Source organism: Anastrepha obliqua, chromosome 2 (genome assembly GCF_027943255.1).
Source record: "Anastrepha obliqua isolate idAnaObli1 chromosome 2, idAnaObli1_1.0, whole genome shotgun sequence".
Taxonomy (NCBI): Eukaryota; Metazoa; Arthropoda; class Insecta; order Diptera; family Tephritidae; genus Anastrepha; species Anastrepha obliqua.
The window spans coordinates 72,662,682-72,674,189 of record NC_072893.1 but is presented as its reverse complement, the minus strand read 5'-3'; positions in this window follow the sequence as shown (position 1 = coordinate 72,674,189).

The following is an 11,508-nucleotide window of genomic DNA, read 5'->3' as shown; positions in this document are numbered from 1 at the left end:
TCTCCCTTGAAAGTTTCACTTTGTTATGTGTACTATTGGGTCCTTTCTTTTATAAAAAAAAATGTCTAGCAATCATTTTAGGCAGAAAATACAAAAGACCACCAGCAAAAACAAAATTTAAAAATTACCCGATTTCCTACTCGCTTGAAACTTGCACTTTATTAAATCAAAACTTTTTGGGTTATAAAAATACATACTCGAAATTGTTCAAAAAAATCTGATTACATTTCATTTTTTTTAACCTTTTTGTCCGAATAATGGACTTATATGGTTTCAACTAATAACAATTCTTTGCCATCTGAATAACGACTGATTGGATGAGTGTGTGAATACATGTGAAATGAACGTCCAGAATTCGGCTACCGAATCTCCGAAGTGACGTGGCAGCCGAAGATCCCCTCACAATTTTCTTTTTCACCATAGTTAATGATTGGTTCTCCGAGTGCCATAGTTATTTAAAGTGGTGTATATTTCATAAGCGAATTCACCATTTTGAAGTATACATAAACTTTTTCCGGTTAAAGCTCCTGCCATTATTAATTTACTTATTGGAAAAAAAATCTTCTTAATTAGTAAACATCATAAAATATGCCTACTGTGCATTATAAATTTTTTGTGATGATCAAAAAAAAAATCCAAATTTAATGTACATACGAACATCTCTCATCTCGTTTATATTTATGAGTATGAAAACTTTATGTTCTTGCTTGTGCGGGTATTTTTTCTGCTCAGTGTAGGAGATTATTTTTTTCGTTTATTTGCGCATTCAATTTCGTTTATTGACTTCACTTACTGACCTTATTCAATAATACCGTAAATTTAGTGGTGCATGATTATTATACTCAGGCATATATGTGCATGTGTGTAAGGCAACATGTAATTGCTTGATTTTTTTTTTTAATTTATAATTTTTGTTATATATTTTTGTTAATAACCACCATAATGGCTAACCAAGCCCAATTGATACCACTTACTCAATAATACACCTTCCAAATGCAGAAAACAGACTTAATAGGGCGTGGAAAATTTTTCAATTTTACTTAGCGTTTGCGGAAGGAGTTTCTGAAGGAGTTTCTGGTTGGCGTAAATAATTTTCTTAATTTGTTTACGTTAAGTGTTAATATTTATTTTCTGATTCGCACTATAAAACCACATTCATACAATAATCGTTCGTTATATTTCATTTTCATGAGTTTATATGACCAGGCATTCGAGTTCAAATATAAATAATGCAATAATAAAATTAAAATACCAACAGGAATAGCGCTACGTTCATTATCTATATATATAAAAAGAAGTTACATTTCCTTGGTAATCTTATAACTCAAGAACCGCCGAACCGATTAATACAAAAATTTCAGAGTTCTTTTCTATCTTTGAGGAGGTAGTTTGTGTGAAGTTTGATTGAAATCGGTGCAGCCGTTCCTGACATTTTATGTGAGTAATGGTTTCCTCTCATACGAAATGCCTGTATAGGAAAAACAACAACAAATACACAGCCGCTTATGAGCGTTTCTGTTGTACTGTTGTGGTTGTAAGTGTATTATGTTAATATTAATTTTGGACGAAAATATAATAAAAACTGGAGCATTCAAGGAACTGGAAAAACATTTTTAACTTTATTTATTTTGGCATAATTTATTTAGCGTAAAAAATTGAAATGGAAATTAAAGAATCAAAGTTTAATTACAAGTTTTTATCGGCTCTTTCACCTACCTGTATATAGGTGACCACCACAATCAAATTTTTAAAAGTACAGAAAAGGCAATTGTGACATATTTAGAAAGTATATTGAATGAAAAAATCAACTAATTCAACTGTTTAAACATTTTACGAGTTCTATAAAGAAAACTTAATATGAAAAATTTCTTGCGATATAAAAAAAACATTTTATGTATGGTGGTGCGAAGCCCACTGGGAAATGCTAGTATTTATATAAAAAAATAAAAGGCGCCATTTTTTTATTTCAAAAATTTATTCTCCATTCTACCTTTTACTCGTAGCCTATGGGGTAAATGTAAGAATTGGATGAGCCACTTACAACAACACCAAGTGAAGCTCTATGCCTGCTCTTAAGAAAGAGTTTGGAAGATCTGTGCTTTAGAACATCATTTCAAGAGAGTCATGAAATCTTAGAGCACTCGAATAAACTAAGAATATCTAACTTTCTCCCGATCAGAGTATATCGTTTTGTTCAGAACTCTGTTTTTTAGTGCAATTTCTCTACTTTTTCCTACATGGGGATGGTAGTGCAGCCATCCACAATATGACGCAAAATTAATTATCCTATCAGAAGATTAGCAAGTTCATACATTTTTCCCCCGTCAGTCATATATGAACCTGTGAACTAGACAGCTACAGTACACAAACCAAAAAGCAATAGAGTCTGTAAAGGTCGCAATAAAGATCTCCATCACTCAAAATCATTTGGTTTATTAGGAAAAAATGTATTCAAAAACCAAACTGGATGATTAATTTTGTGCATAGATAGTGTTAAGCTTGAAGGCAGAGTGAAACTGCATTGCAGAAGAACTTGATATGGTCAATCAGACTTTTCATAAAAAACAATACATCGGTATACCTCATGTCCTTAACAAGCTACTACTAAGGAAATTTGCTAGAGCAAGCTAATGAAAGGTACCAACAAAGCCACCTTTTCGTATTTTAAGGCAGACATGACCTCCATCACTAAATATAATATTAGGTTTAATGATGTTTTCAGTGAGACCTGTCGTCAAAAGAAATCGGAAATTACATTTCTGACTTCCGCACCATCCTTGCACATCCCCTGCTATCTCCAGCTAGTCCGCAGAGTCGCTAGATCTTTATTTCCTAAAGAACTCCTATGCCGGGGTAAAGCTCATACAGCTCTTTATTCCATCGTCGGTTATTCGTCATCGCCAACATACAAAGGTCTAAGAACCTTTCGCTTAATCTTTCGCTCAAACACTCAAAATGAAACCCTATCTGATGTTGCCATCGTCTAAGCTGCTGCGTCATACGATAAGACGGGAATGATGAGAGGCTCAGAAAGTGTTTTGTTCATCTAGAGGGGTCTTTACTTCTCAATTTCCTACTTAGTCCTAAGTAGCAGCTGTTGGTAAGGGCAAGAGTAAGAGTGTTTCTAAGTTAAATTTCGAAGCTGATATAATAAAAACTTAATAACATAATATCTTAAATTTTCTAAATATAAAGTCTTATACTTAAAATTTTAACTGTCAACTTTGTCCTGTTATCATTCAACACCAGTCCACACTCGTTTAGTTGCTTCGAAAGGTTTCGATATCAGTAAACCGTTCTTACATTTTCTCCTTTAGCAGTGTGCTTCTTCCGCAACCCTGGGTGTCAGTTCCGGTCATAATGGGATTTGGGATTCAGGCCTGCACATCCGATGTCCGAGCCGCCGATTGCTCGACGAGAGGATTTCCCAAAGGTGGGTTACCTCGTGCAGATAAATCCTTGTTTCAGCTCCACATTTTAAATAATAAAAAGTGCATTTTATACCTACTGCCAGGTAAAGTAATAGAGGGACATGGAAAGGACTTGATAAAATGCCGTGGTAGAAACTAAGAGGGGACGTTGGTATGGTAATTTCCGCATGGTGAATGAATAACCGTCATTTTCGTCGCTCTCCAGATGGCTGATTAGCGAATTCCCATATGGAGCTTCCTTCTTAGTTCGTGGTGATTCAGCTTCCACGAGATGTGGGTCAAACCACCACTCCCACTAACTTTACATCTTTATCCAGCTTAAAAAAATTTTAACTAAGGCAGATAATGTGAACATCATCAAATTTAGACATCGAGCCATATAGGCTACTCCTTTTTAGTCGAAAACTAGCTTTAAAATCGACCAAGGATAAGGAACTATATTTCCATAAAAACATTCTTAAAATTTAGTAATAATCTAATTAATTGTCAAAACTTGTCAATAAGTTTAGGTTATATTGGATTCGGCTGATCCTGTAGATCGCACATAGACCAGTAATTGATCGGAAGTGATACCAAGTTTTTGAATGAAGAGTTAGGAACTTTATATTTTGCCTTTAATACACAGTTTAGATAAATTAGGCAGGCTGCTAATTTTTTGATCTGCCCCGCTTTCTAAGGTTGAAACCGATGCAGAACCTAAGCAGTATATGTGTGTTTTACTAACTGGAGGGCAGTGGTAAAATAGGTGTTCCAAGAGTTCTTCTCGCGTTGGCTACGTTGCATATTGTGCATGTATCGTTCTGCACTAGCTTCAGTTTGACTGCGTACGATGGATTAAGACAGTATGCCGTCAGTATCCCCACTACAAGCTTACTCTCTTTTCTTGAAAGAGATAAAATATAGTTTGTAGACCTGCGTAGCATGATTATCGCGATTCTGCATGAACTGGTTCTTTCCCATCTTGAGTTTGCTTCGTGAATCATTTCTGCATCTAAAGTATATCCAGTCGTTGTTTGCAGAGAGGTGATGGTATTTCGGCCGTATTAACTACAGAAAGTTTTGCGCCTGCTTTGGCTAGTATATCCACTTCCCCGTTTCCTTCAATTCTTTTGCGTCCTGGAACCAAATAAATGGTGGCTTGTTTCTCAGTTCCTTGCCCATTCATTCTGTTCCGGCATTGTCGTACGCAGTGTGAGTATATCATTACAGCTGCTATTGCTTTGATGGCTGCTTAACTGTTCATGCAGAAGCTTATTTGAGAGTTCAGAGCAGTGTTCTCTATGGGCTAAATCTGCTGCATTCGTTGCTGCGTAGATCTCAACTGGGAACACACTGCAGTATTGCGGCAATTTGTATGACTATTCATTGCCTAATTTCGAACAGAATTCTGCGGCTGCAGTACCCACCCCCATTTTGGAACCATCTGTATATATGTTAAAGTTGTCCCTTCCACCCTCCGTTCTTTTCTTACTTTCGTTTCCTATTAAAGTAGCTTGAAGAATAACGTAGTCCGAGTAAAATTTTAAGCCTCTGCATATGCAGCTGCGGTTATTTGGTATTTGAACCAGAAAGTCATGGAGATAAGCCCCATAAGCCGCAATAATTACGTGGGCTATAATTATTTAAGCCACTGTATACACTCCCTTAGGTTCGTTAGTGTGGGAATTTGAATTCGGTGAGTTCGGTGCAGTAATACTGGAAATACTTGTATTTCCTAGCGTGCAAAGAGTTAATTTTTATGACGAATTATGACTAATTTTTTTTTAAATTTGATATCGATATTTTTGGTATGGCGCCTTTCAATTCGAACCTGTCATCAAATAGTTTTTATTGTTTCCGTTTTCTTGTCGCATATACTTTTTAATTTCCTACAAGCTACGAGTATAAGCCTTTTGGAAGGCAATAAACCTCAATTTAGTTATCGCTAAGAAATTGCAAAAATTAAAAACAAAAACTAGTTTTATTTTTAAAGCAGCTGATACATTTTTAACCTACTCATGTACTAGCTAACAAGCAGTCTTTTGCATTTCATTAAAACTAACACTAATTTTCGACATAAAAGAGTGGTGACACTAAAACTAAAATTTTAATATGTTTTAGTAAAAAATGTATGGTCACATTATATGGCGCAGCCAAAAAGTTTAACTGCGAGCTTTATGACGTATACGCGCTAATTTGAGATTCCTAGATCTAAATGTTATTAAAAGACCCTTTGCCGCGTATATACCTACACTCACATACATGCACTGTAGCTTTTTAACGATGTTACTGCAGTTTGCCGGTGAAGTCATGTTAAGAAATCAGTTACCCAAATCTTTGATGTGTTACTTTTGCTCTTGCAGATAACCCTCTAACACCGGCTTGCGGTCTACTTGCTTTTGCGAAACTAATTTAAATTCAGTGAAGTTACTAACGTAGTAATGGCATGATATTCACTATTATGCAACAAAAGCAACAAACGAATAAAAGGCTTAGCAAACTTAGTGAGAAAAGGCTCTGCGATACCGACTGGGGGAGTGCGTAACAGCTAACTGCTTGTACAAATGTTTCGTTCGATAAGAAAACATCCACAAAAGATATACCGTCAGTTCAATAAAACCAAAAAAGTGATAAACAATAGGGAGTATACAATTACGAAAAGCCGCACTCGCAGCAGTCGAGTAGCATCGAGTACGTATGCGCTGACTCATGAGAAAACTTGAAAATGCGGAAACTTTTCGGCTGTCAAAATGAACCAGTTGCGGCGCCACTAAGTGAATAGCAGCGACTTTGAAGTTACCAGTGCATTTCTGAAGAGGTTTGTTGCATGCTTGTATTGTTTTGTTTTTTGTTTTTTTTTTTGTACAAAGCTGCACAATTATAAGAAAATAATTTAATTATATTTTCTACTGCTATAAGTATGTGGCACTACGATGCGCAAAGTGTATCTTGTTGCCACTTTGCTTGAGTTTAAAATTAAAACCTGCAAGCAGAGTGTTAATACACTGATCCCGTACTATGTACTTTGTCCAATGTACCCCGGCAAAGTGTCTGCCTCTGCTCACGAAGTACATAAAATAAACCCGTGAATTATCACAGCGAATTAAATGCTACTTCTAAAGCTACGCAAATTTTCAAATACTCAGGTGTAGATGGTCTTGTCGAAGCATGGGCATTCATATGTTATGGAACTCAGCCTCGCAATCTCTGAACATTTTTCACATGAAACCAGGTCGTTGCCTAATTTTGCAACTCTGCAAGGGGAATAAATTTGCCCAACGTCAGCAAATGTTACGTCTTGCCACTGTATGATGCATTAAGAAACATTTGAGGTTCCCGGCAGATGTAGAGACTACTTTAGCAGTCACAGTTTTCTGCTACAAAAGTCCGTTTTCTATAGCCTTATGCGGCAGTTTTCAAAATAATAGGAATTGAATATTTTAGTAAGTTTTGACAATTTTATTACTTTTAGCCAGTTTTCTGTAAAAATACAATTGATTCTATAAGCAAATTCCTATAAATCAAAGTTTTACACTTTTCGCAAATTAAAAAAAAAAACACACAACAATTTTTAGTCGAATATTGAAACTTTTTATCCAATATTTCTAAAAAAGTTGGATATTCAATTGTATAACTCTTTCAATTTTAGTATAAGTAGAAGTAGTTAAACGGTGAGTGGAGAAGGCGAAGCATTCCAGGATAGCTGGTTGTGCGTGGGTTTGGGACCTGCCACTTAAAAATCCCCCCCAATGAAAAGAACTGCAAAGCCTCGGATAAGAACTGCCTTTACTGATGACGACCCCTGCAAACGAAATAAGGAATATGATTTGAGAGCATGCACCTGGAATGTCCGGTCCCTTAATGGGGAAGGTGCCTCTGCCCGGCTGGTTGATGTCCTCGTGAGAGTAAAGGCTGACATCACTGCCATCCAAGAGATGCGATGGACGGGGCAAGGTAAGAAAAACATAGGGCCTTGCGACGTCTACTACAGCTGCCTTGTAAAGGAGCGCAAATTCGGTGTCTTATTTGTTGTGGGAGAGAGACTTCGTCGCCAAGTACTGTCGTTCACTCCGGTGGATGAGCGTCTCGCAATAATCCGCATCACGCCCCGATGGAAGAGAAGGACGATGCGACCAAAGATTCCTTCTATGAGCGCTTGGAACGTTCCTATGAGCGCTGCCCCCGCCACGATATAAAAATCGTGCTTGGCGACTTCAACGCCAGGATGGGCAAGGAGAGAATTTTTGGTCCCACAGTCGGAAAATTCAGCCTGCACAACGAAACATCCGGTAACGGACAGAGGCTGATCGACTTCGCCGGGGCCCGAAACATGGTAGTCTGCAGCACCAGATTCCAGCATAAAAAGATACACCAAGCTACCTGGCTGTCTCCTGATCGAAAAACGCGAAACCAGATCGATCATGTTGTAATAGATGGATGACACGCTTCTAGTGTATTAGATGTACGTACGATCCGAAGACCCAACATCGACTCGGATCATTACCTTGTTGCAGCCAAACTGCGCATACGCCTCTGTGCAGCAAAAAACGTGCACATACCTACGCAAAGAATGTTCAACATCGAAAAGCTGCAATCACAACAGACAGCCAGAAGATTCGCCACTCGACTCTCACTCCTGCTCTCAGAGAGTACTGCCCAACAAACTGGCATGCATGAGCAATGGAGCAACATTTCTCGTTCTCTACGTACCGCCGCCGAAGAAGAAATCGGATTCCGGCGAGCCCGAAAAAACAATTGGTACGACGAGGAATGTCATGCTGCCGCAGAAAGAAAGGATGCCGCCTATAGAGCCACGCTGCGATCGGGCGCAACGCGAGCCATGTGGGATCGCTACAGCGAGCTGAAAAAGGAAGAGAGACGTATTATCCGACAGAAGAAACGAGAGGCCGAAATACGTGAGTGCGAGGAGCTTGAGATACTGGCCAATAGGAACAACGCCCGAAAATTCTACCAGAAAGTTCGGCGGCTTACAGAAGGTTTCAAGACCGGGGCGTTTTCCTGTAAGAACAAAGACGGCGATCTGGTGACTGACGTACAGAACAATCTTAAATTATGGAGGGAACACTTCTCGAACCTGTTAAACAGTGACAGCTGCGCATGTCACAGAGAATGTAAATATCCCGATACCCCAATCGTTGACGACAGAATTGTCGTTCCGTTTCCCCGCCATGACGAGGTGAGAATAGCGATAAAGCGGCTAAAGAACAATAAAGCCGCTGGCGCCGACGGACTGCCGGCTGAGTTATTCAACCAAGGCGGCGAGGAGCTGGTAAGGTGCATGCATCAGCTCCTATGCAAAATATGGTCGGATGAAAGCATGCCTGCCGATTGGAATTTAAGTGTGCTCTGCCCAATCCATAAGAAGGATGATCCTGCAATTTGTGCCCATTACCGCGGGATTAGTCTTCTAAATATCTAGCGAACGTATTGTGTGAACGGCTGAAGCCCACCGTCAACCAACTGATTGGACCTTATCAGTGTGGCTTCAGACCTGGAAAGTCTACCATCGACCAAATATTCACAATACGCCAAATCTTGGAAAAGACCCATGAAAGGAGAATCGACACACACCATCTTTTCGTCGACTTCAAAGCTGCATTCGACAGTACGGAAAGGAGTTACCTGTATGCCACGATGTCTGAATTTGGCCGTCAGAATTGGGAAGGACCTCTCCGAGCCGTTTGATACCAAACGAGGTTTCAGACAGGGTGACTCGCTGTCGTCTGACTTCTTTAACCTGATGTTGGAGAGCATCGTACGAGCCGCAGAACTGAATCGCTCAGGCACAATATTTTATAAGAGCGTACAATTGTTGGTGTATGCCGATGATATTGACATTATCGACCTTAACAACCGCGTTAGTTCTGTCTTCTCTAAACTGGATAAAGAGGCAAAGCGAATAGGTTTGGTGGTGAACGAGGACAAAACGAAGTACCTCCTGTCATCAAACAAACAGTCGCATATCGGCACCCACGTCACTGTAGACAGTTATAATTTCGAGGTTGTAAAAGACTTCATTTATTTAGGAACCAGCATTAACACCGATAACAATGTCAGCCTTGAAATCCAACATAGAATCTCTCTTGCCAACAAGTGCTACTTTGGACTAAGTAAGCAACTGAGCAGTAAAGTCCTCTCTCGACGAACAAAACTAAACTACTTTTGTTTACTTACGGCCTTAACTTAACAAAACATCCATTACATCAACTATTTTAGGGTAAATCTCATTCAAATGCATTTATAATTAAAATTTCATGAACTTCGTTTTCCGTAAGGAGGGTCACATACCTTCCTACCAGCCTACTATGCAGCGGGAAAAAAATCATCTACTCGTGTAAATATGCTATCACGCATGTCTAAACTGTTGGAATACATTGTAAAGGAAAAAAATTATTTAATTAATCCCAGCCAACATCGGTTTGTAACTGACCGCTCACCAGCTACTAATCTTGCTGTTTTTAGCAAATTCTGTATATCATCGTTTTCCCAAGGACTTCAAGTTGATTGCACTTACGGCATTTTACAAAGTGTCGCACGAGATTCTAGTAAACAAATAAGCTTGCCCGAGCTTTCATTTCTCCTTTCTGGAATGACTTGAGTCATATTTGACGGACAGAGAGTGTGATGAACTTTTTTCTAAGCACTTTGTTGCTACGTCAGGTGTCCCCCAAGGGAGCATTTTTTTCATTTTTATCAATGACTAAATCAAATGTTTTACCCTTACGAATTTCTTGTTTTCTGCAGATGATTTACAAATTTTTTCATCTGTCAAAGACTCAGTAGACGCTTAGAAGCTTCAACTCGACATGAACCAACTTCATCGTTGGTGCATAAAGTCGCGTTTCTCTTTGAAAATGAGCGTTTCATTTCTAATAATACAGGGTGAACGATATGAAGTGTTACCAACTTCACACTGCTTGTATCTGTAAAACAGCTCATGACATCAACGTCAAAATTGTTCTAATGACAGTTCAATATATTGTTTATAAGCCATCAAAAGCATTTGCATCTCAGTTTTGTTGAGTTTTTTTTCTCTGATGGAATTCAAACGTAATAGTGTGATTATATATTGGCGTTATATTTGGCTGGAAAATCACAATCAGCCAGTCACCTCAAAGTGAATAAAATATTTGTGTATCGCACTATATAGTAAAACGTTACAATGATACTGGTAGCATTGCAAAACGCTATGAAGGTGGACCAAAAAAAACCGCAACAACGCCAGAAATGGTTCGGAAAATGAAGACTCGACTTGAACGAAATCCACGTCGAAGTGGAAGAAAAATGGCCAAAGAACTGAAAATATCGCAAGCTGAGCTCAAGGTCAAGGCTTACAAGTTTCAAAAAGCACACGATCTTTCACCCGAGCAAAAAAAAGTTCGGTGCGAAAGAGCAAAGGAGTTGTTGCGCTTGCTCGTACGTGGCGAATTTCCTAGCATTGTGTTTTCTGATGAATAAACTTTCCCAATTGAGCAGTTCATAAACACTCAAAACGATCGTGTTTACTTGACCGAACGCTCATACGAGAATTTGAGCCTACGTATGGCCACTCGAAGCAATTTGCCATAGCAAGTAATGGTTTGGGCCGCAGTGACCGCTGATGGACGCTCTCCAATCGTTTTTATCGAGCCTGGTGTCAAAGTGAATTTTTAAGTGAAGCTTTAAAGCCGTGGATAAGCAAACATTTCGGTCGTAAACCATGGACGTTCCAACAGGACTCGGAGCCGTCTCATAAAGCTCGTGTGAACCAAGAATGGTTAAAAAATCAAGTTCCACACTTCATTTCGTCCACACAATGGCTTTCGAATTCGCCAGACGCAAATCCGATGGACTATTCCACCTGGTCCATTTCGGAGAGCAAGGTGAGGACTTAAAAATATACCAGTATGGATACGCTGAAAAATGCGATTATATGAGAATGGGCCAAAATACCTCAAGATCACATTCGTGCAGCATGCAACTCATTTTTTGACCATTTGAAGGCTATTGTCAAGGCAAAAGGTGGTCATATCGAGCTAAAGTGAATATATGTTAAAATTCATTTATCAAAAATTATTTTTGGACAATTTTGTCTTTG